The sequence below is a fragment of the Myotis yumanensis genome, unplaced genomic scaffold, assembly GCF_028538775.1.
Source record: "Myotis yumanensis isolate MYYU_CA2020_CCGP unplaced genomic scaffold, mMyoYum1.0.hap1 SCAF_6, whole genome shotgun sequence".
In the NCBI taxonomy this organism is placed as follows: Eukaryota; Metazoa; Chordata; class Mammalia; order Chiroptera; family Vespertilionidae; genus Myotis; species Myotis yumanensis.
In genome coordinates this window covers 21695525-21718775 of record NW_027223757.1, presented here as the reverse complement: position 1 = coordinate 21718775, position 23251 = coordinate 21695525, and the positions used below count along the sequence as shown (strand labels likewise).

At 38.6% G+C, this 23251-nt stretch overlaps 1 long non-coding RNA gene across 1 annotated transcript in view; it reads right to left on the bottom strand.

Moving 5' to 3' along the window:
• The window catches only part of LOC139013057 (uncharacterized), a 49736-nt gene that overhangs the window by 619 nt on the left and 25866 nt on the right, over positions 1 to 23251 (bottom strand). The gene's annotated exons all lie outside the window — the stretch shown is intronic.

Sequence of the window (23251 nt, the reverse complement as noted above, 5' to 3'; positions counted from 1 at the left end):
ACTCTGCCGCAGTCCTGGAGGAAAGAATATATTCATAGAGAGGACATTTATTGATTGGTTTTTAAAAACTATAGATTTAGCATTAGTCATTGTTTGGCTTCTAAATGCTCAAAAATCTTAGGAGGAAGAGAGTTGTGCTGCTCAAAAGCAGAAACACACACACACACACACACACACACACACAGAATTTTCAAGAAAAAAAAAAGTAGAAGCATAGTCCTGTAGGGAAAGAAAAAGAGATTTTGAGTTTCTCTCCATCATCTCTTACTTAGGCAGCAAACTAAAAAAAAAATGATGGAATTTTCACAGGTTCTTGGTCCCACAACTCTCTATGTTTTGTCTATTACTTGCATTTCATCAACCCAATGTAAACATCACTGCTCTTGCTGCTGCCAGGTTAGGAAAAACTATTCAGCCTTCCAGGAAATCACCAGCACTTTGTACTTCTATCTTGATGAGTGAAAATTTGATGGAAAAAGGAACCAGCAGGACTGAGCGAATGTTTTGGGACCCATTACATTTTGTTATTCATATAGTTGATCACGCTGGAGAATGATCTTGCCAATTAGCACAACCTTTGCAAAGCATCCCACATCAGGAAAGTTGGCTAGTTAGCGTCCTCTCTTCTATGTAGCCTCAAACTCAAAATACGGTTCAGGCCTTTCATCACTTGTCATCGTTTTGTAAATAACTCCAACCATATGAAAGGGTTTTCTTTCTTTTGCCGGTAACCATGTTTACTGTATATGTACAACATAAGTTATGACATTTTGTTTTTGACTTCTTTTGTAATTACTTTTTCTGACCAGAGACCCACTGTTGTTGAAACAGATGTTGTGGGGTCCAATAATAGCTCTCAGCTGCCAAAGGCAAAATATGAAACTGTGCCCAGACCATGCAGAACAAATGACTGTTGTGAGGGGATGCTCGAGACCAAACAAGAGAGCAAGCTGACATTTCATATATGTAGCCACTTACGTATGAGCATAGACTGGACACATCTAGCATCACTCTTTTTATACTCTCCTCTTTCTTATGAATAACTAGCACATACAGAGTGACACCAAGCTCCAAATAAGAACACAGATATGTACACTTAGAACTACTGGCTTTATGTTTGGAATAACAACCAGATTTTTTTTCAAACTAAAATGTAAAGTGTAAATGCAACATCGGTTAACCAGAGTGGTATGTTAGTAAATGTTTTAACAACAATCTCTCTAGGGGGAAAATCCTGATTTGAATTTTTTTCCAGTTTCCATGGTGTAAATATTCCCACCATGATCGATTTCAAGCTTTCACCAGGACATCACTGAATGCAGAGACAGGAAGAGATGAGTAGAAGCACCCCATTATAGAGTATTTCCACAACAGACATTAAAAAAGTCAAGAACATCAGTAATTGAGAAAAGTGGTAAAATAATGAGTGGCCTGAGTTATAACTATTTATTGCCTTTGATTGTGTTTACATCATTTAATTGTTAGTAATGACTTGTACTGAACAACCAGTTCCCAGGGTCCCTGAAAATTTAACCGTTGGCTCTCCCCAGCCAGTAGAAGCTGGCTAGCTCCAGCACATTGCGAGTCCACCACCACCACCACCACCACCACCACCACGTAACAGTCATTAAATACTTTCCACTCTGACTGTGGTCCTCGGTCCAGCATGTGGGACTTGTTAGCCTGTACCCCACACCTCCTAAGTCAGCATTTGCATTAGCAGCTGCCTTGAACTTTGTGACCTTAGTGGCATCTCAGACAGCAAAGAAAACAATAAAATGAACCTGACTTTAGGGATGCCACAGACTCCTGCATTACCAAACCTGGACAACTTGGAGCAGCTCCACTGAGGGACCTTTAACATCTGTGATAACAAAAACTAGATGAGTTCACTGTTCTATTATTCACAGACTGCATCTGAACTCATGTACATCCCTAAAGGTTAAATTGAGGCTCCAAGTAGTTAAATGACTTGCACAAAGTATCCATTTGTGACAGGGGCACCCTTTATAACACCCAGGTGTTTCAAGGTGTTATTTTTTTCTTTTCCTTTCTCCTCCTCTCTTTTTCTCTACTTCCTTTTCTCAACTACAGTAAATTTAACCATTTCAATTTTTTCAGACAGCCGCCTGGCCAGCGTGGCTCCATGGATGAGCATCGACCTATAAACCAGGAAGTCACAGTTCGATTACCGGTCAGGGCACATCCCCAGGCTGCGGGCTCCATCCCCAGGGTGGGGCATGCAGGAGGCAGCCAATCAATGATTCTCTCTCATCATTGATGTTTCTCTCTCTCTCTCTCTCTCTCTCTCTCTCTCTCTCTCTCTCTCTCTCCCTCTCCCTTCCTCTCTGAAATCAATATATATATATATATATATATATATATATATATATATTTTTTTTTTTTAAGTTTTTTCAGACAGCCAACATGACCCATTTTTGATGCAATATGACTGAGGTCAAAATGTCCACAGGAAGCTGTTGACAGCCAACTGGGCATTCAATTCAAATTCTGTGATTTGAGTAGATTTTCTCTAGGCAACCATAGGGGAGACAACAACTATGAGGTAAAATTACACAAACACAATCCAGAAAACATTACTCAATATGAAAAATAAATAAATCCCTTAAACTGGCTATTTGGTATCATGTAGAATAAAATAACCATTGATTTATTTTTTTAATTTTTACAATATTCAGCCAATATTGTTGATATAGCCTTTCTCACCCCCTGAAATATGCAATCCTTGGAAAATTCATTCAACAACAATGACTTTCAAAACTAAGTTAGATCTGGATTTCTAACCAGGAAGAAAGAAATTACTTCAAGTGAGTTTAATGCAGGGAATTTGTTACACCACAAGAGATAAAGAACCTGAGAAACCAAACTGGTGATAGTGAGAAACCCAGAAATTAGCAACACAAAGGAAATTATTGTCACAGGTGGGGTGGTTAGAAAAAGGTATTATTTGATTTTTTTCAATGATAGTTTACATTCAACATTATTTTGTATTATTTCAGGTGTAGAGCACAGTGATTAGACAATCATACTTTACAAAGTGTTCCCTCAATATTTCCAGTACCGGCCTGCCACCACATAGTGATTGCAGTATTATTGACTATATTTCCTGTGCTGTACTTTATATCCCCTTGGCTACTTTGTAATTACCAATTACCAATTACTAACTTCATTCCTTCACCTTTTCCACCCACCCCCCTCCCTCTTCCATCTGGCTACCATCTGTCTGTTCTCTGTATCTATGAGTCTGTTTTTATTTTGTTCAATTATTTTATTATTTAGATTCTACATATAAGTGAAATCACATGGTATTTGTCTTTCTCTGACTGACTTATTTCACTTAGCATAATACCCTCTAGGTCTACTCATACTGTTGCAAATGATAAGATTTCATTATTTTTTATGGCCAAGTAATATTCCATGTACCACTGCATTTTTTCCCCACTCATCTACTGATGGACACTGAGGGTGGCTTTCATATTTTGGCTACTATAAATAACACTACAATGAACATAAGGGTGCATATGTCCTTTCCAATTAGTGTTTTGGGTTTCTCCGAATATATAAACAGAAGTGAAATCTCTGGGTCATACAACAGTTCCATTTTTATTTTTTGAAGAACCTCAATATTGTTTCTCAGAGTGGCTGCACCAATCTTCATTTCCACCAACCGTGAATGAGGGTTCAAGAAGATGCTCTTGTATCAGCCAGGATTCAAGTTTACTCAGAAGAAGCTTAAACAATGGTAAGCAAGTCAGGTGGGACTGGAGCCATGGAGGAGAAGCAATCGTTGCTAAAGATGCCACCAGAGGCAGAGAGATGGGCTAAGGAACACCCTGGCTTCTCTCTTCTCCCACCCACAAATCACCAGAGCCATCCATTCAGTCAAGAACAGCCAGAAGCTGGAGGACACCAGAGCCCGGGAAATATAGCCTGCAGATATCAAGATTGGGAGCAGAGCACTTCAGAGGCAGCCATGGGTCTCATAAAAATAGACCAGAGTTTCTCTCAGGGGTTTTAGTAAACCTTTTTAAATTCCTTTTAAGAAAACTTGTTCACCAATTTCATTCATTGCTGCATTTTCTCTCAATTTAATTGAAAATGTTCCAGAAGAAGATGTAGGTCAAAGATTTCTTTATTCTACCTTAGTAGGACGTCAGTCAGCATACATAAGAAACCATTAACCCCAAAGCTGATAGGGACTACTTTAACTTTTTAAAAGGAGACATCTACAATAAAACAATTTTAATTCAGACGCCAACCTCCTGATGGGTATTGTCCCAGACTGAAAAATGAAATAGAGGCAGACATGGGGCACAATTGGAAACATGCACATCCATTCTCCCATCCTCTCATTAGAATGAGAAGAAATCAGAGAGAGAGAAAAAAAGGAAAAGGGAAGACAAGAATGAAGATTGCAGTCAAATCAGGAGCATGTTAACTACTACACAATTCAAAACATAGATATTAATAATCACCATTTAGCCTTTTTCCCCTCAGATGTCATGCAAGGAATCAAAACATAACATTAGTCCTTTTCTGGAGAAGTTCGTAATATTTTAGTCAAGATAAGTCATGTAAACCTTAAGCAACATGCAATGTATTATTCCTTTGTCTTTTAACTTAGGTAAATGCTTGCTTATTATCTTTCTTAAATGTTTACCCTTTGTTCTGTTTAGTATTCTACTTTTTTATCTTGCATTTGATTTCTACATTATGTTATGTTCTCCTAATAACATATTTTTATTCTATTTTCTACACATTTGGCATTTTTACTTGGCAGGTTTCTATGTTTTCTACTACTGTACAAGTAATTACTTAGCCTTTAATTCTCTAATAACTCGCATATCTTACCATTCTGTTCTCAGAAAGAAACATTTATTTTCTATATTCTAACTGTATTTTTATTAGCTGGGCTAAAGCAAGTGGCTATAATTTGTGTTTTGTATATCCAAAAGACATCATAGCGCTTGGGTCTTTCGCCTGATATTTGTCTTAAAGTAACACATTTTCTGAAGATCGGGGTTTTTATTCTACCCATTTTTTTCTGTCCTTCAGGGTGAGTCTGCTGGCGCACAGACTTTGCTGAGAAAGATTTCAGCCTTACTCTCAATTTCAGACCGTGTGGAGAAAAGTCCTATTTTAATTGAAATTGAAATCCCACAATTAGGTTAGAAGAGCACTTCCTCAATGGATTCTGTGGAAGGTTATCTTTTTCTAAGTCGTATAACTAGGAAATGAAACGGATCATCAAGAGAATTCCTTAGGTCTTTTTCATTGTCCATCAAGGAAATGTTTAATTCACATATCAATTCACTTTTCCCTTTTTTTTTTTTTTTTACTTTTTGTATTACTTGATTTTTATCTACAAAAATGACACCCAGGGAACTGCAAAATGACTTATAAGTTGATATTAAAAAGTAGGCAAAAAAGAAGGGATTTTAAGTAAGATGAGTGTGGGAGATTGGATACCAATTACTTAAACAAGGCACATTCTTTTTACCCTACAGAAAGTCAACAATATGTGTGTTAAAGAATATATTTCATGTATTTAGTGAGTGTTTGGAAACAAAATGAGAATATTAAACTTTATAAAGTGTTTCGTTGGTTGCATTAGATGGCTCCCACTACTTCATGAGATGGATTGATGAAACACCTTTATTGCTGTCAGAACTCAATACAACAGTTCTCATTGAACAAGAAACACTACAGAAGTATTGTTTGGCAAGAATTTAAAGTCATGTTTCATATCTGTAGGAATAATGCCTAAGGGCTTGTGTGTATATGTGTAGACTAGGGATTAACTCCAGAAACGTGTTACAGTTCTACCCTGAGAAGACACTCAAAACCAGGATATTGAAACACTTGAATGTTCATGAGAATATTAGTAGATGGATGACTCCCAAAAGGAATGAAAAAGGGAATAATGTCCAGGCCTCCCTTAACATCCTGAATACTTTTCATAGAAAAGTGCATGCTGTCATCTATTTACTTATCTGTCTCCTCTGCTAAACTTCAAATTCCATCAAATTAGGGGGTTGTATCTTTTAATCTTTCTCCCTAGTGCTAGCATTCTCCAAGACACACTGGGAATTTTAATCATGGTTTTGAAATAATGGAATGACAAAATTAGAGTATTATGTTTACTTGCATTAAAACCTTTCATAAATATAATTGGAAAGGAGTGATATCATGGAATTGAATCCTCAGATTTGGGTTGAAACACTGGCCTAAACAGGTAATAGAAACATTTCTTCTATTTACTTAGGGAAGTTTCACAGTATTATTGACATTGGCCATGAAAATTAACCCCCTGCATAATTATACAAGATTTGATTTTGCTTTGTTCAAACAAATAATTAAATATATAAATTTGGAAGTGTCATTACCAAAATTTCTTATCTCAGTTTATGAATCAGTAAGCTGTGACTTGTAATGAGATATTTAGAGATAGTAAATCATAGGAATTGATCAGTGTAAATCATTGCTATATAGGATTTATAAGAAATTCAAATTTTAAATTAATACAACATGGACAAATTAATATTGCTATAAAATTTTATTAAAGAAATTTACATTGAACTATTTAAACTGTTAAATGTTATTTTTCTATCTTCTTTGATTTTTAATTTTGTAAAATTCACATATTACATTTCTTGAAGTGAAATATTACCATATTACACATGCTGAGAAGTATTTCTGGATGGCTCTTAAAAATGTACACCAGAATGCTCAATGGTCTGAATATTTTGCACCTGGAGATCAAATTTGGTAATGACATCTCATTATTTCTATGTCAAACTTTTTCTAGACTGAGCGAAAAAAATAGGTTTCCCTTCTGGATATGGTTTTGTTGCCTCTGAATTTCCCAGGTTACACAGAAGAAATCCTGCTATGTTTGTCCCCACTGGCTCTTTAAATTGTTAAACAAATAGTCATAGGAAGTAAATAGGATAGTCACTACATGATAGTTTTCTTTGCCAAGTGGATAATCCCTGCCTGACCACTGGAATGCCCTTGTAAAAGGAATGGCCTTGCTCAGAACTGTTACTTGAGGGACTGGCCTGGGTGGCCTGGGTGTCATGAAATACCCTAATCAGACCCAATGACTATATTGAGTGAGCATCTGACCCAAGGATAGCCAAGCCACAAGCCTACCAGTGACATTTGACATGGTCTAGATTGAAGAGAAGAAGATAGCTTGTGTCAATCAGAATCCTTTTCTCTGTGATTTTAAGTAAGAAATACTCAGAGAGCAGTAAGGCCAGTTAGATATATGGCAACACGACAGCATGGGTCATGACTAGCCAGAGCCATGTACAAACCAAAGTAATGGCAGAGTAGAACATATTTGCATTAATTAAAAAAGAGAAGAGGGTAGCTGCCAAACCAGAGCACGTATATCCTCCCAACTGTATCCCAGAAGGAAAGGAGCTTCGCTGCTTTCCTGGTAGTAAAAATAGAACATCATAATATTTACATACAATAAAGATTTGTTTTAAAAAAAACCACTGTAATACTAATAATGTTTTGACTATCCTTTAGACTTCTCTTTAGACATATATTAGTATTCACATATGATTTTTCATGGCTGCTTTCTTGCTTGCATTTTTTAACTTAAATATCATGAACACATTTTCATGCTCATAAATATAGCTTTGTAGCATCACTTTTATGGTTCATAATATCCTATTGTATACATATACTATTAAGTCTAACAGAAATACTTTCATGATAGATATTTAAGTAATGCAGCAATAAATCTATTTGAACATTCTAAATATCTTGTAATATATTTTAATTGTCTATTTTTTTAACTTAAGATTTTTGGAATTCATAGGACAAATAGTAATGTTTTTATTTTTCATTCAATAATATATATATATATACTAGAGGCCCGATGCACAAAAATTTGTGCACTCGGGGGTGGGGGTCCCTCAGCCCAGCCTGTGCCCTCTCACAGTCTGGGACCCCTCGGGGGATGACCACCTGCTGGTTTAGGCCTGCTCCCTGGAGGATTGGGCCGAAGATGGCAATCAGACATCCCTCTGGCAGCCCGGCAGCCCTCGGGGGATGTCCACTTGCCAGCAGGGAGCAGACCTAAGCTGCAGTCGGACATCCTTAGCGCTGCTGAGGAGGCAGGAGAGGCTCCCACCACCACCGCTGTACTGGCAGCCATCAGCCTGGATTGTGGCTGAGCAGAGCTCCCCGATGTGGGAGCGCACTGACCACCAGAGGGCAGCTCCTGCATTGAGCGTCTGCCCCCTGGTGGTCAGTGTGTGTCATAGTGACCAGTTATTCCCAGTCTTTCTGCTGTTAGGGTCAGTTTGCATATTACCCTTTTACCATATAGGATAGAGTCCTGGTGCATGGGTGAGGGCTAGCTGGTTTGCCCTGAAGGGTGTCCCAGATCAGGATGAGGTCCCACTTGGGTGCCTGGCCAGCCTGGGTGAGGAGCTGGTGGCTGTTTGCAGCTGGTCACACCCCCTTCAGGGTGGGGGTCCCCACTGGGGTGCCTGGCCAGTCTGGGTGAGGGGCTGAGGGCCGTTTTCAGGCTGGCCAGCGACTGAAGCTCCCAGCCTCTCCTTTTTTTTTTTTTTTTTTTTTTTTATTCTGGGATTTATTTACCTTCTATAATTGAAACATTGTTGCTGTCACTGGCGCTCCCAGCTCTGAGGCCACAGCCTGCTGAAAGCAGGTATCTGGGGTTTGTTTAGCTTCTATAATTGAAACGTTGCTTTCAGGTTCAGAGCTGGGCCGCAGCTGACCAAGAACCTTGGCTTCCTCCATCACTGGAGCAAGCAAGCCTCATGTTAGCTTCAGCTGCGTGGCTGCCGACCGCCATCTTTGTTGGCAGTTAATTTGCATATCGCCCTGATTAGCCAATGGGAAGCATAGCGGAGGTACGGTTAATTACCCTTTTTGTCTTTTATTAGATAGGATGTGTGTGTGTGTGTGTGTGTGTGTGTGTGTGTGTGTGTATTAGTAGCCCTGCGCACAAATCCATGTGCCAGTAGCTCTCTGCAGGACCTGGCTGCTCTGTGCCTGCTGCCCAGAGGCTCTCTGTGGCCCAGAGGCCCATCCACAGCTGGGCACGGAACGCTTGCCTTATCGCTGGGGCGACAACGAACGCAAGCGTTCCCCACCCCCACCCCCGCCCCGCCGCTCCATGCCCACTGCTCAGAGGCCCTCGACGGCCACAGTGCAATGCTTGCCACAGCGACAAAGCAAGCATTCCACCAGGCGGCTCACTGCCATATTTGTGACAGTGATGGTTAATTTGAATATTACCCTTTTATTAGATGGGATGTGTGTGTATATATATATATATATATATATATATATATATATGACACCTTTTTTCACCAAACTATTTGTTAACACAAAACATTGATTTTTTCTAATCATGTATGGCAAAAATGCTGTCTCATTCATGTTTTAATTTGCTTTTCTTTATTATTTCTGATATATTTTTTAACCATTTTTATTTCTCCTCTTGTGAACTACTTATTCATAAACGTTGCCCACTTTGCAATTAAAGTACCAATTATGATTTTCTTATTGATTTAAAGAGCTCTTTATATATTAAGATTTTTAGTACTTTGTCTGACATGTATGTTGTGAATATTTTCCTCGTATGTTGTTTGCCTTTTAAATTGTTTAATATATATTTTGTAGTAAAAGTTTAAAACATTTACCAACATTATTAACTTTTAATTTATGATTCCTGGTTTTCCTGTTATAATTTAAAATGGCCTTCCCAAGAATATAAAAGTATTCATCCTAATTTCCTTTTAAGATGTTTATGGATTCACTGTTTATTTATTTGATCTATCTGGAATTTATATTCAATTTAATGTTTTCCTTAACTTATAGAGTTATCCCAGCACCGCTTTTGAATAACATATTGTTTTTCCACTGGCTGATTTAAAATGCTACTTTTATCGTGTACTAAATTCCATGATATATGGGAGAAACTTGACTTAATGGTAAAGCAGTTTGATGCTAGAATTAGGAAGACATGTTCACAGTGATTAACTGTGTAACTCTGGACAAGTTACTAAATCTATCTGTCTAAGCTCAGTTTCTTTTTCTAAAAATGTAGAGATAATAATGCCTCCTAGGGGGCTCTGCTTCTCAGTGTCCCAGTAATCGCTGCAAGCCCCACGGAGAGAAAGCTGCCCTAGGGTTCTGAGCGATGCCAGACAGTCCCGCTTCTCCCATTTGAGTCTGGGTCCCTAGAGACTCGCCCGGAACTGGAGCTCAGAGCCTGAGATTCCCTCCCGATTGAAAACGACAACCGCGCCCTCAGCCGCCAGCCCGCTCCGCGTGCACTCCGAACCTTAGTATTTTACTTCAGCACTGCACCTCCTCTGAGTCTCGGTATGCTTTTCTCTTTCCTCCTAGTTGTAGAATTTCCACTCAGCCAGCCTTTCTGTGGTTCTGGATCATGTCCGTTCCGTCTTTTGGTTGTATTTTTGACGTGGTTGTTCGAGGCAGCAAACTCAGGTGTTTACCTATGCCGCCATCTTGGTTTCTCCTCCAGAAAGCTGATAGTTAAAAGCAATGAGAAGTGATAAGCTGACAGGGAGAAAGTATGTATGGAGAAGAATGAAGAACTGAGGATAGACTTGGGATTGGAGCAGAGTGGAGAGAGGAGTTGCTGGTGAAGGAGACAGCACTGTGATGGCTGCACCATAACTGATATTTCAGACTCCTATTTGTATTTCAAGGCCCAGGAGGATCCATCTTCTTTAGGCAGACTTAGTTGTTCTCTCCTTGGTTCCCTAAGCCTTTGGTTTATACTCTTTGTGTAGCACTTAATACATTACATTATAGTTAGTGGTATGTATGTGCATGTGTGTATTTATGTGTGTATGTGTTGTCATTTTATTTTGTAAATGACTTGAAGCTTTGGGCTGTCTTATTGACTGCCTCTTACCATTGACTTACTTAGACTTGTACACTATCTATGCTTGAGTAATGCTTGTAGAGTTGAATTTAAAAGTGACATATCTGGCAAGAGATCAAGAGAAAAAGACTTGGGTTTGACAAGATATAAGTGAATAGTGACTTTCAAGGGAGCAATTTCAGGACAGTGACAGAGACTATTCTGAAGTTCTGGTTTTGTTCTGGTTCAAGGGTTTTAGAAATCATAGAGATGTGGTTACTGCTTTAAATCATCTGCAATCTTTCTACTTAAGCAAACAAATATTCATATCTATCTGGAATGTACAGCAATTAAAAATAGTAATGGATTTCAAATTTCTGTTAAGAAAATCTTAGAAATAGAGAACATAAATTTTTTTTGAGCCCTAGCTGGTTTGGCTCAGTGGATAGAGTTTTGGTCCTGTGGATTAAAGGGTTCTGGGTTCTATTCCAGTCAAGGTCACATACCTTGTTGCAGGTTTGATGCTGGCCCTGGTCGGGCATGTGCAGGAGGCAACCAATCGATGTGTCTCCCTCACATCGTTATTTTTCTGTCTCTCTCTCCCCATCCCTTCCACTGTCTCTAAAAATCAATGGAAAAATATCCTCATGTGAGGATTAACAAAACAAAAGAGTTTTTTTTTGATATGTTATGAGCAATTAAGTAAAAATATTTGCAAATGAATACTATAGTAATTGTGGAAGAAGGGAACATGCTCTGCTGGTTAGAGTAAAGCAAGATTCAGTACAAAGATCTAAATGTTATCTAGAGGTAAGTTAAACCCAAGAATTTTCTCCACTTTACTAGCTTTGACCTGAGATAATACTGCAGTCAGAGGAAACAGATATAAGCTTTTTGGAAATCTTTCAGTTTCTTCATGCACATAACAGTCACCAGAGAAAGTATTTCTCCTTTTGTGACAGCTAATCCCTCCACAATTTTCCTGGGCTCTGTTCCCTGCCACCTACTCAGGGATACACTGTAGTAATTATCCTCTCCTGTGCCTAAAATTTTTCCACCTCTCTTGGCTTTTTTCTTCCAATTCAGACATGTTCACATATCTTCCACTTTTAAAATAAAAGCCTAATCATCTTGGATTTTTTTTTCTCTTCCATAACCTATCTCTCCTCAGCTCCCTTTCCAGTCAATGGAAGCAGAACCTTTCACTGAATGTCATCACTTCTAGAGTAATCTCTCCTCATTGAAAAGCAATGGAATCTTATATATTTATTTGTCTGGCCGGCTTTGCTCAGTGATTGAGTGTCGACCTGTGAACCAGGAGATCATGGTTCAATTCCTAGTCAGAGCACATGCCCGGGTTGGGGGCTCAAGCCCCAGTGTGGGGCATGCAAGAGACAGCCGATCAATGACTCTCTCACATCATTGATGTTTCTCTCTCTCTCTCCCTCTCCCTTCCTCTCTGAAATCAATAAAATCTTAATAAAAGAAAAAAAAATAATGCCTCCTAGGACCATGTGAGTATTAAGAGATAAAAACTATATAGAACACTTAGCCAGGCATTTGTCATTTATGGAGAATTCAGTGAAATTAGTTCCGAGCTGTACTGAATTTTCTTTTCAATCCTATCAATTTGCTCATTCCTGTGCCAATAATTTACTTTTAATGACGATGTCTTTATAATATAGTTTCATATGTAGTAAGGCAAGTATCTTACATTAATGTTTTTTCTTAGAATTATCCTGGCTTTATTATATAACTAGAGGCCCGATGCATGAAATTCATGCAAGTAGGCCTTCCTTCCCCCAGCTGCCGGCACCAGCTTTCCTCCAGCACCCAGGACCGGGCTTCCCTCACAGCCCTGACTTCGTTCGGAAGGTCGTCCAGGAGGACATCCAGCCTAATTAGCATATTACACTTTTATTATTATAGATTATTTAGAAAACAGTTACTTCCCTTGAAGTAATTTAAGTGGTATAACTAAAACAATAATAATTAATCTCTCTGATCTTTAACTTAAATTAAGTATAATCCCTACTTCTTACAGTTTTGTGAAAAATTGGATGTTGATGAAAATTGCCTGATATGATGCCTGCAGTATAGATGTTCAATAATTGGTAGTATTGTGATTATTCTTATCTTGATTTATTCTCTATCATGGTAAATAGGCAAATTATTAACATAATAACTTTATCTTTTAAAAGGTAGCAAGCAGCATTCTGGATTGATAATGATTATTGTACAATGATAAATTCCAATTGTAAACTTAAACTGAACTAGACAAAAAAGATTTCTAAAGTGCATACAACTGCCAATGTAGATTTTAGTAAGAACTACAGGAGCTGTCTTTTATGCAATAATTAGAAAAACACTGGAGGAAAGCATCTCAACCTCCATTACTGCACTGGGCCCAAGACAAAACAAAAACTTGGTACTAAAATTGCAAATATCTAGGTTCTATTTTGTAGACCTTTACCCAAGGATATGTGTGTAAGGATATATATGAGGAATGACATGAAGAGCATTGGTTACTATTTATGATACTATATCTAAAAGGTAAGAGTATACACACTTTTAAGGATGCTAATGGATTCAAATTTGAAGTGGCTTTGAGAAACTGAAAGTAAGAAGAACTCTGATGAATAATGAAAATTACAGGATCTTCCTTTTTTCCTTCCTTCCTTCCTTCCTTCCTTCCTTCCTTCCTTCCTTCCTTCCTTCCTTCATTTTTCCTTCCTTCTGTCAATCCTTCCTTCATTGCCTCATTTATCCATCCAACAACCAGGCCTCTTACAACTCAGCATTTGTCATTAAGAAAAAAGAAAACATTTACTGTTCTTCTTTACCTCTGAGAGAAGATAAAAGAAAGAATTTCAAAACTCTATTCAAGATAAAAATAAATGTATTATTGTTGCTAATGAGACTTCCAGGGGAGGGGAGGTTCTCATCTAAGCCACCCACTCAAAATACCTAAGTACAATATCTGCTCACTATGAGCATAAGTCTACCAGTTAAGTAAAAAAGCAGAAGTAAGAAACAAATGCCAAACTCCTTTTATTTCCCTTTTTTTTGGGTAATTTTCTATTTTTGCAAATGCATTACAACGAATTGATGTCTAATTGTGAGAGTTTGAATGCCTACACTACACTGCATACAGAACATGCCATCTGGGTGCGTCTGAGAGCTGCAGGCAGTCACCTCACTCTTCGTTTTTGAGGTTATGTTCACGAGGAGAACTGCAGTTGGTATCACATTGCAGGAGCTCCTGGAGCTTGGGGGAGAATAATGACACGAATCAATAATGCTGTCTGGGAAATGGCTTAGAATAAAATATTACAGAAGGGCACGAACATCACCCAGGGGGAAACTTCAGTGTTGATTAAATATGGCTGCCTCAGCTCTCTTCCACGCAGTGACAGATAGGGAAGAAGTGCTTACTTTGGCATTTGTTGCATTTTTCTGAACTAGGGTTACTCAGGTAGCAAGAAAACTGGGCAATGTCTGCCCACTCATTTACTAGTAGCTTCGCTGCACTTGGCTGCCCCCTGAAGGCCAGAACTGCACACACAGACAAAGAATTCCCCCATTGCATTTCAACAGAGCTCATAGCTTCAAATAAGCTTCAAAACTCTGATTCTTTTCAGAGTGTCCTTGAAAAAGAAGTTAATAAACAAACTCCTCCTTTTCACCAACTCCCACACCCCAAAGGAAACCAAAAGGATAGCTTATTTGTTCATGTTAACAAAATTAAGTAGTATATGAAAAACTAACAAAATACTAAAAATAAAAATTAGAATTTAAAGACCATTTGGATAAATGTCAACTTTAAATCACATTTAAATGCAAGAAAAAAAGAAAGAGCAAGCACAAATGTGTACTGCCAGTGTCAATAAATCATTTTCTTATTTTCTCCACGTGCAAACGAGTAAATTTTGAAAATGTATCATGCCACCAAAAAGAAATATAGTGTTCTCATTGCATTACATCCAAACTTTACTATAAATTTCTCATAGGACTAAGCATTAAAAAAATCAATAAAATGTATCTTACCAACACTTTGTTTGGGCCCTGCAGAGAGTCTAAATTGAGAAACTAAACAAAAAAAACCCTTTATCCGTGAGTAAAAAGTGTGGGTGACAGAAGCATCAGCCGTCAGTCATCTGGGCACTGACTTCCTCTGTGTGTGAAGCCCATGTCTCTGCGTACTCTGTGCTTGGAGACACGGGTCCTGAAATGTTTTCTGCCTACTCAGCTCTGTTATGAATGTGATTGAAACCATTAGCTAGATTGTAATGAACTCCATGTGTCAGTCTTATTTGGCATTTTTTTATAAAAAGGTAAGATTTTTGAGAACAAATCATTATGTTAAATTCACACTAAATAATCTATGATTTTCTTATTGATTCTAGAGAGAGAAGAAGAGAGGGAGAGAGAGAGAGAGAAGCACTGATGTGAGAGAGAAACTAGATTGTGGGATCAAGCCCACAACCTAGTTATGTGCCCTGACCAGGAATCAACCCGCCACAGTTTGGTGTACAGGATGATGTTTCAACCAACTGAGCCACACTAGTCATGGGGGTGTGTGTGTGTGTTTAACTAGAATTTCTTCCACATATATGTTTTAAACATAAAATGGATATCTACATATGAACTTTTGGTTATGACTCCTGCTTCATAAATTTACACTTTCTGCCACTTTTCCAATATATTGCTCCTTGGGAATTATTGTAGCAGGAAAACACACTAACTTTTTTAGGCCACCAACACCTAAAAACATTTTGTTGATAATTAGACATACTTGAAACTCTTCTCAAATATCGTATTCCTTAAATTTTTATAATAATTAAATACAAAGCATTTTCTGCTACCAACCTGATTCCCAAAAGCTCAAACTTAGTAAATGTGTTCTCTTAATATTTTATGTCCTAAAAACAGTTTCTTCTAAATAAGTTACCTTTATTCAAAAGTCTTTTTTAGCCAGTACCATACATGAAAATGGAAGAATAATCTACCAGAACTTGGAACCACTCAATGACCCTAAATCTACATTAAGTTGGCCACTCCCTTAAGTTTCTAATTCAGATAATTAGGCAAAGATAATAAGTCACATCTTTTACCAAAATATTTTCTCCAAGGTTACAATCATGCCCCTTTAAAAGATGTACATATACTAATAAAAAGAAGTACAGATCTCTCTTGCCCAATGTGCATTATCCATTCTTGAGAATCAGACATTCTGAAAGAAAACAATCACTGAAAGACAATTTCTCATTCTTTTTAAATGGAAAAAAAATTAAATGTGCCTCATACTAACCCAAAACACCAACCAAATTGTTAAAACATGATGATTCCTATATATAAGTGAAGGACTAGTAAGTTAGGCTAAAAAATGCTGAAACATTAATTCCTAAGTACCGGAGAGTTAATTTTGCTGCTTTGTGTGGAGTAAGGGGACTTACTGACCACTAGCAGCCTTTACACACGATGCTGACACCAATTGCATTTGGAATATAACATGAGTCTTTTCCCAGACAGTAATGAGTTTAGAAGAACAATTTTCTTTTCCTTTACAAACATCATCTACACAATGTTGTTCTGAAGTGATTGGCGTGTTTTGTTATTGAAACCAGGAAGCATTCTCCTGGGAAAATGGTAACCAAGGAGGCCTTGGGCAGAGTGTGCATACATGGCCGACATGACCGTAATTTTGTGGGCTGCCCAAAGGAATGGATGTCCCTGTTACTGGAGAGCAGCAAGCCCAAGCTGGATGGCCTCATGATTGCCACAGCACACAGCCATTGTCATCTGTATTAGTTTCCTGGAGCTGCTGTAACAAATCACCAGGAATTTGGTAGCTTAAAGCAACAGAACTTGATTCTCTCACAGATCCGGAGGCCAGTGGCCCAAAATCAAGGTGTCCATGGGATAGTCCCCACTGAGGCTCTGCAGGAAAACATGTTCCATGCCTTCCTTCCAGCTTCATGTAACTGCTGGCAACTCCTGTCTTATTGACACGCAACTCCAACCTCTGCCACTGTCTTCACATTCCCTTCTCCTCTCTTCTAAGGATACTCATTATTGGATTCAGGGCACACCCTAATCCTTGATGACCTCATGTCGAATTCCTTACCATAATTGCATCTGCAAAAATCCTTTTCCAAATTAGTTCACATTCACAGATTCTGGGTGAACATTATCTTTCTGGGGAAGTGGGGTGGGGGGTGGAGGGTATTGTTCAACCCATGACATCCCTCCAAGCTTGAATTTGTGTGATAATTTATCATCCCTGTGAAAATGATAGCATAGAGGCAAGACAGCCACTTGCCACAAGTCTTCACCCACTTCAGCTACTGCCCCTGTTGAGATTATCATTTGCTGAATAAAAGGAGGGGCCAGATCTTCGTTTCCATCTTCACTGTAAATGCTTTGATGGACTAACTCCGTAGGATTTCTTTAGACTACCAGACTTTACACATCTAAAGGTGATCTGAAAAAGTGAGGAGGAGCAAGAGGGTCTTCTGGGAAGTAACCCTGTGATGGGGACCATACCGTGTCTCTGTAGATATGTGTCAAGAATGCCTGTGGTTTTTTATGATTTCCTTGCCTAGAAACTTCTAACGCACCTCCATTAAAGTGGTCAATTAGAAATCATTCTAATTGAGAAATAGCATGTGGGGGAAAACAAGGAATGTTCCCAAAAAATGGCATGTTTGATGGCTCACTAGATTTTATCGCTTGCAACTAAGTTGAAAATTTGAGTACTTAGGTTATAACCCACCAAGAAAATGAGCTAACAGGCTTGACCCAGTTTTTATTCATGTGTAAAATAAAGTTAATTCATGATGTTTACAGATGTGGATGGAGAAAGAGCTTATTCATTTTCATAAGCGCATAGATTTATGTACTGCCCGTGCATCATTTACAAATATTCATGGGTGTCACTGTCGAAACGTTTTATTCTTACCAATTGCCTTGGCAGTTCTGGGGTTCCTCCACCCCCACTTCTTTTTTCTCTCCTTTATTATTTTTTTTAAATAAAGTTTTCTTTCAAGTCCTCTACGGTTACCGTGTTTCGGCCATCAAAGTCCCCTCCTAGCCATTTTCATTTACCTTGTGACTCTGACCCTTTGTGGAGCTGAGCATTTTCAGAGTAAACCGATCCTGCGGGTCCCCAAGGATGTTATTCTCATTTATTCACTCAGCCCTTTGAATGGAGCAGCCCTCACTTGGCAGCCGTTCAGCAGACCAGGATTCAAAGAGCACACAATCCTTTTTCTTCCAAGGGCCTTTCAAAACGCAGGCCAAGGTTTGTCGAGGAGCTTTAATGGATGTCAGTCATTTAGCATGTTACATTTCATTCATGGCTGCCAGGGAACGTGAGGAGTAGAGGAGGAATAAAAGAAAACAGGCAGACAATGGAGGGAAGGGATAATTTTCTGAGTCTTTTGTGACGTGACATTATAGAGGGCATTTCTGAACAGCCATTACTCATGACGGGGGAGTTAACGTAGAGGAGTTAATGTACTTGTATTTAAAGCCCCAGCAAAGCCTCCCAAACAACTTGAGAGCCAGGATTTCAGGAACCCGGGGGTCCGTTTGAAACGTGGGGGCTCTGGATATAAGACAGCTGTTCGATGGGGCCCGACGTTTCCCCCAGGTGATGGAGGGATACAGTCGTCTGCATGGTCCCCTCTGACAGCTGACTCTCCTTTTCTGATCTCCAAAACGTTTTGGGGACGTTCTCTGGGGACCGTCAGTAAGACAGAGAAACTCGGTGACAGTCCCAGGGGGCAGGGAAGGGGGACGGAGGAGAAGGCTCAGGGCTGTGGACCCCTGTACCTGCCAACTGGTGTGTCACAGACGGGCTAAAATTACTGACTGGTCAATTATCTGATTAAAGAGAGCCTTTCATTTGAGGCTTTTTTTTTTTAATCCAGACTGAAATCTAAACCTTCTAGAAAGTTACCAAAACTTTTTTTTTAACTTGGGCATAATCAACATTTGGGGAGGGGGCGGGGGATGATAAAAAAGTACAGGGAGAAACACTTTGTTACTGGCTATAGGCCACAAATTGTTCTGGAATTTTCTTTTTTCTTTTTCTTCTCTTGGGTCCAACAGCAATGTTATGAGTTTACTTGAAAGTGCTGGCATCAGACTGAAGCTTACTGATCTTCACACACACACAGAGCTACCAGGCTGGTGGTATTTTTAAAGTGGTAGAATCAATTGATTAAAAAAGGTACCAGTGTTTCCCTCAAAGCAACTCACTTTTTATTAGTTTTACAATTGCATTGAAATCCCTTTAAGTTATGGAGCTCATGAATTATGCCACTGTCAGCCAGCATCAGAACTATGTCTTTATGGCCCTTGGATTCCACAGAGGCTGTTGTGGTTTGAAAACAGCAGAACAATGTGCCGCTGCTTCACCAGCCGGTTAATGACCTGCCCTGAGTGAAAGGCCCCAAGCCACACAGGACAAGCCGGGCTGAGCCACCCGGCCAGGGCAGCCGGGCCAGAACCACGCAACGCAGGGAAAACTTTCTGCATTCATAATTCGAGACATGCTGAGTTGACTTTTTGAAATTTTACTAATCTGTTCTCTGGAGCTTATGCTGTCCTGTTTGCTTTACATAAAGAAAAAAAGAGACGTTGCAAAGTTGTGAAGTCAGCAAACAGCAATACCCAGGAAAAAAGTTTAAATGCCAGACCTAAACTAAAAATACATTCGTAATCTCTAGACTGACGGCTGGGGGTTGGGGTGGGAGGGCTATAAGAATAATAGTGCCCCTTTGTTAGAAGACAAAGAGAAGAAGGAAGGGGAAGAAGAGGAGGAGGAGGAGGAAAGGAGAGAGGGAGGAATCAAAGAGGAGAAAGTCTCTTCTCCACAGTGTCCATTTCTCAATTTATAAATCTGTGATGAGGTCCTCCCATTCATTCTGGATGAAGGGAGCACACTGAAGAATACAATAGTCACTAATACGCGTGCACAAAAAGTTTTTAAAAACTGTATACAGAAGAATGTTGACAATAGTACATTTTAGTCTGTTCTTTTCCGACTATGTTTCTACTTTATAATCCCCAAGAAAATGCACTCACATCTGCAACTTCATTTTTAGTAATTGAATGCAACACTTCCGTGATTTTTTGCTATGAAGCAAACATTCGTGTTTTCTTCTTACTCTGTCTCTGGTATACCTTTTCCCACACATGGTACAAGGCAGCAGCCTGGCTGATGTGTGCCAAGCTGGGTCATGAACTGTTACAGTGAGAGTCAGAAATAAACTTGGGGAAAACATTTCTGCAACAGTTGCTGACTGTGACTTTGACTTAAATGTATTCCACTGTTATTCATCTACTGACCTTGGTCCCTTTTTAAAAACTTAGGAGGTGGCCAAAGGAGCAAAGATGTAAAATATGTGGAAAGTGGCAGAGTGTGTGTGTGTGTGTGTGTGTGTGTGTGTGTGTGTGTGTGTTGGGGGAAGCCTCAGCTTTAGAGACTGAAGGCATAAAAATATCCTGAAGGGGTTATTATGGAAATGAAAATGGGCCTTCAGTTATGAAAGGAGAAAAGTTTGCCTGAAGCCCTGACCATGCATTTTGTAGGAAGTAAACAAAAGTATTGTCATAGATTCTACCTCAGACTCACAAGGACTTTGCAGCTTTTACCCCCTTTTCCTAACTCTGACAGGTGGACACACAGACCCTGCCCAACACCCAGCGGCCAGCAACTCACCATTGTTAAGTCAGCCTGTTCACGATCATTTTAATCGTTAGAAAACTCTCTCCTCCTGTGAACCCGAATTTACCATCCTGCGACTACCTCCATTCGTTTTTAGTTCTGTGTCTATGCAGAAAAATCTACCTCCTTTTCCATAGAACAGCCTTCGAAACTTTTAATACAACTTGTCATTTTTTCAGGTTAAATGAACACATTCCTTGTTATTCCTCGTATGATATGGTTTCCAGACCCTCCACCATCCTCTCTTTTGAACATGTTCCAGTTGGCTGTCAACTTCTCTCCTAAAAAGTGGTGCCTAGGACTCAACAGTGCACTTCCTGCTTGACCTGCAGCCAGTGAGGTTACATTATTAATTCCCCTGATTGGACGCTATATTACAAGTCATAGAGTATACAACCGAGTTAGGGGTTCAGTAGCAAATCCATGCTCTTGGGTGGCATGAACTTACACTAAAACCTCAGGTATTTTGTACATTTATTACCAGATTAGTTTTTCATCATTCTCCACACAAGAAATTGACTATTTGAATCTAAATGTAAGATTTTTTTCATTTATCCTGTTGAATTTCAACTTATTTGTTCCAATAAATCTTTCTAGTTTATAAAATACTTTTAGCTAATTCTTTTTATTTTCCAACGCATTGCCTAAATCCTCCTAATTTTGTGTCATTTGTAATTTTTAGAAACCTTTGTTTTCTGTCTAAGGCAATAAACACAGAGAAAAGAACAAGTGCTTTTACAGATAAAGAATCCAATGAAGTACCTGACACCCAGCATTCAAAAGATGTTAGCCATTATTATCCTTCCTCTCTCTCTTGATCATAACTTAAAAAGACTTGTAAAAAAAAAAAGGACACAGAAAAAAAGAAATCTTATAAAGAAAAGAGAGCAACCAGAACATGAAAATAAGATGCATCCAACTCATTTACCCTTAAGAAAACCACACTGCTATTCTCGGGGCCTGGTTGCTGGGTGGCAGTGAGGAGTCTGGGCTACTTCCTGTCCTCAGAGCTCCCTCTGAGCAGTGCTCCCATTTGCTCCTGGTATTTTCATCTCTGATATTTTAATAAATAAAAGCAAGAAGTAGTAAAGAATTTAGAATGTAAGTCCAAAGCTTTTGCATTGTATTTTAATAAACAATGTTCTATTGTATCTGTACCGGTAAAATGGAAACCCCAAATGTGTAACAAGAATTATTCACTTATACTTCAGGTAAATAACTGAGAATTTTTATTGTGGCATGATAACAAACTATGGGATGTTTGCTGCCTCTTAAGCATTTGTATCTTAAGCACTTATTTGAAGCAAATTCTCTTCAGTGCAATATCAAAAGTTTAGAACTATACATTTTGAAAAATAGTAAAAAATATGATCAAAACAACTGGAAAAAAAAGGTCTGAAATCTGGTGACTGCTTTAACTGTTTTTATTATTTGTTCCTTCAATATATCTGCTTTTATTTTATATTTGTATACAAAGTATATAATTTGTCTTTATAATGTATGCTTCTGATTTGTATTAAATAAGTCCAAATAAATGAGGGTTTTGTAAAGTCATGTACTATCTCTTCTTGTCTATGTTCCCTAGTTCCCTATATGTATCATGGATAAAGGCAAAGATAATGTTAATTTTCTGGAAAATAGAATTTGTAATAAAGAAGAATACAGATTTTGTATTTATAAACTTTTTTAAAAAGTCTAATTATATTGCAAAATTAATTTAATAAGAACCCTAGAAACAAATTGAGAAAGTAGATGATATTTATATATCTAAAAATAGAAATAAATTTTACATTTCTACCAACTTCTCATATTTTTCTACTGTATGAAAGTACTCAAAAACCTGTTTTCTAATAGAATGTATCATTTTCTAATATATCAATACTTTCCATATGAAAAATCATTTTTATATGAAAAAATAAAGTTTTAGCCCTACCCGGTTTGGCTCAGTGGATAGAGCGTCAGCCTGCGGACTGAAGGGTGTCAGGTTCGATTCCAGTCAAGGGCATGTACCTTGGTTGTGGGCACATCCCCAGTGGCGGGTGTGTAGGAGGCAGCTCATTGATGTTTCTCTCTCGATGTTTCTAACTCTCTATCCCTCTCTCTTCCTCTCTGTAAAAAATCAATAAAATATATTTTTTAAAAAGTTCTAACTATGCAACATTTGAACTCATCAAAGTGACTTCTTAGCTTATAAGAAACATAAACAGACATGCATGCACATCCTTAGGTATGATAGAATAATGTTAAAGATTAAAAAGACAGGATCATACTATTATAATATTTGTAAGAGCCTCAAAGCTGAGAGATAGGGTAGAAAGGGCTCTTTATCATATCAGGGCCCCATATCCTCTGTGTCATAGTGGAATCTCCTGCTTTTCAAACCACCTTAAGTAAGCCATGTACCTGTTCTCTGTGCACCTCCATAGGCCCAGTCTGACCAGGCTGCCCACTGGGTCCAGAAACTCATTAATCCTGAGCTACTGTCTCGTTCCTCCACCTGGAGTCGTGCAGTTACTAAGACGTCCTATAAAGGGGAGTGAATGGAGGGGTCTTTGTTGACCCAGGTCCTTCCCCTCCATGACCACCACCTTCTGGGCCTCCTTGGA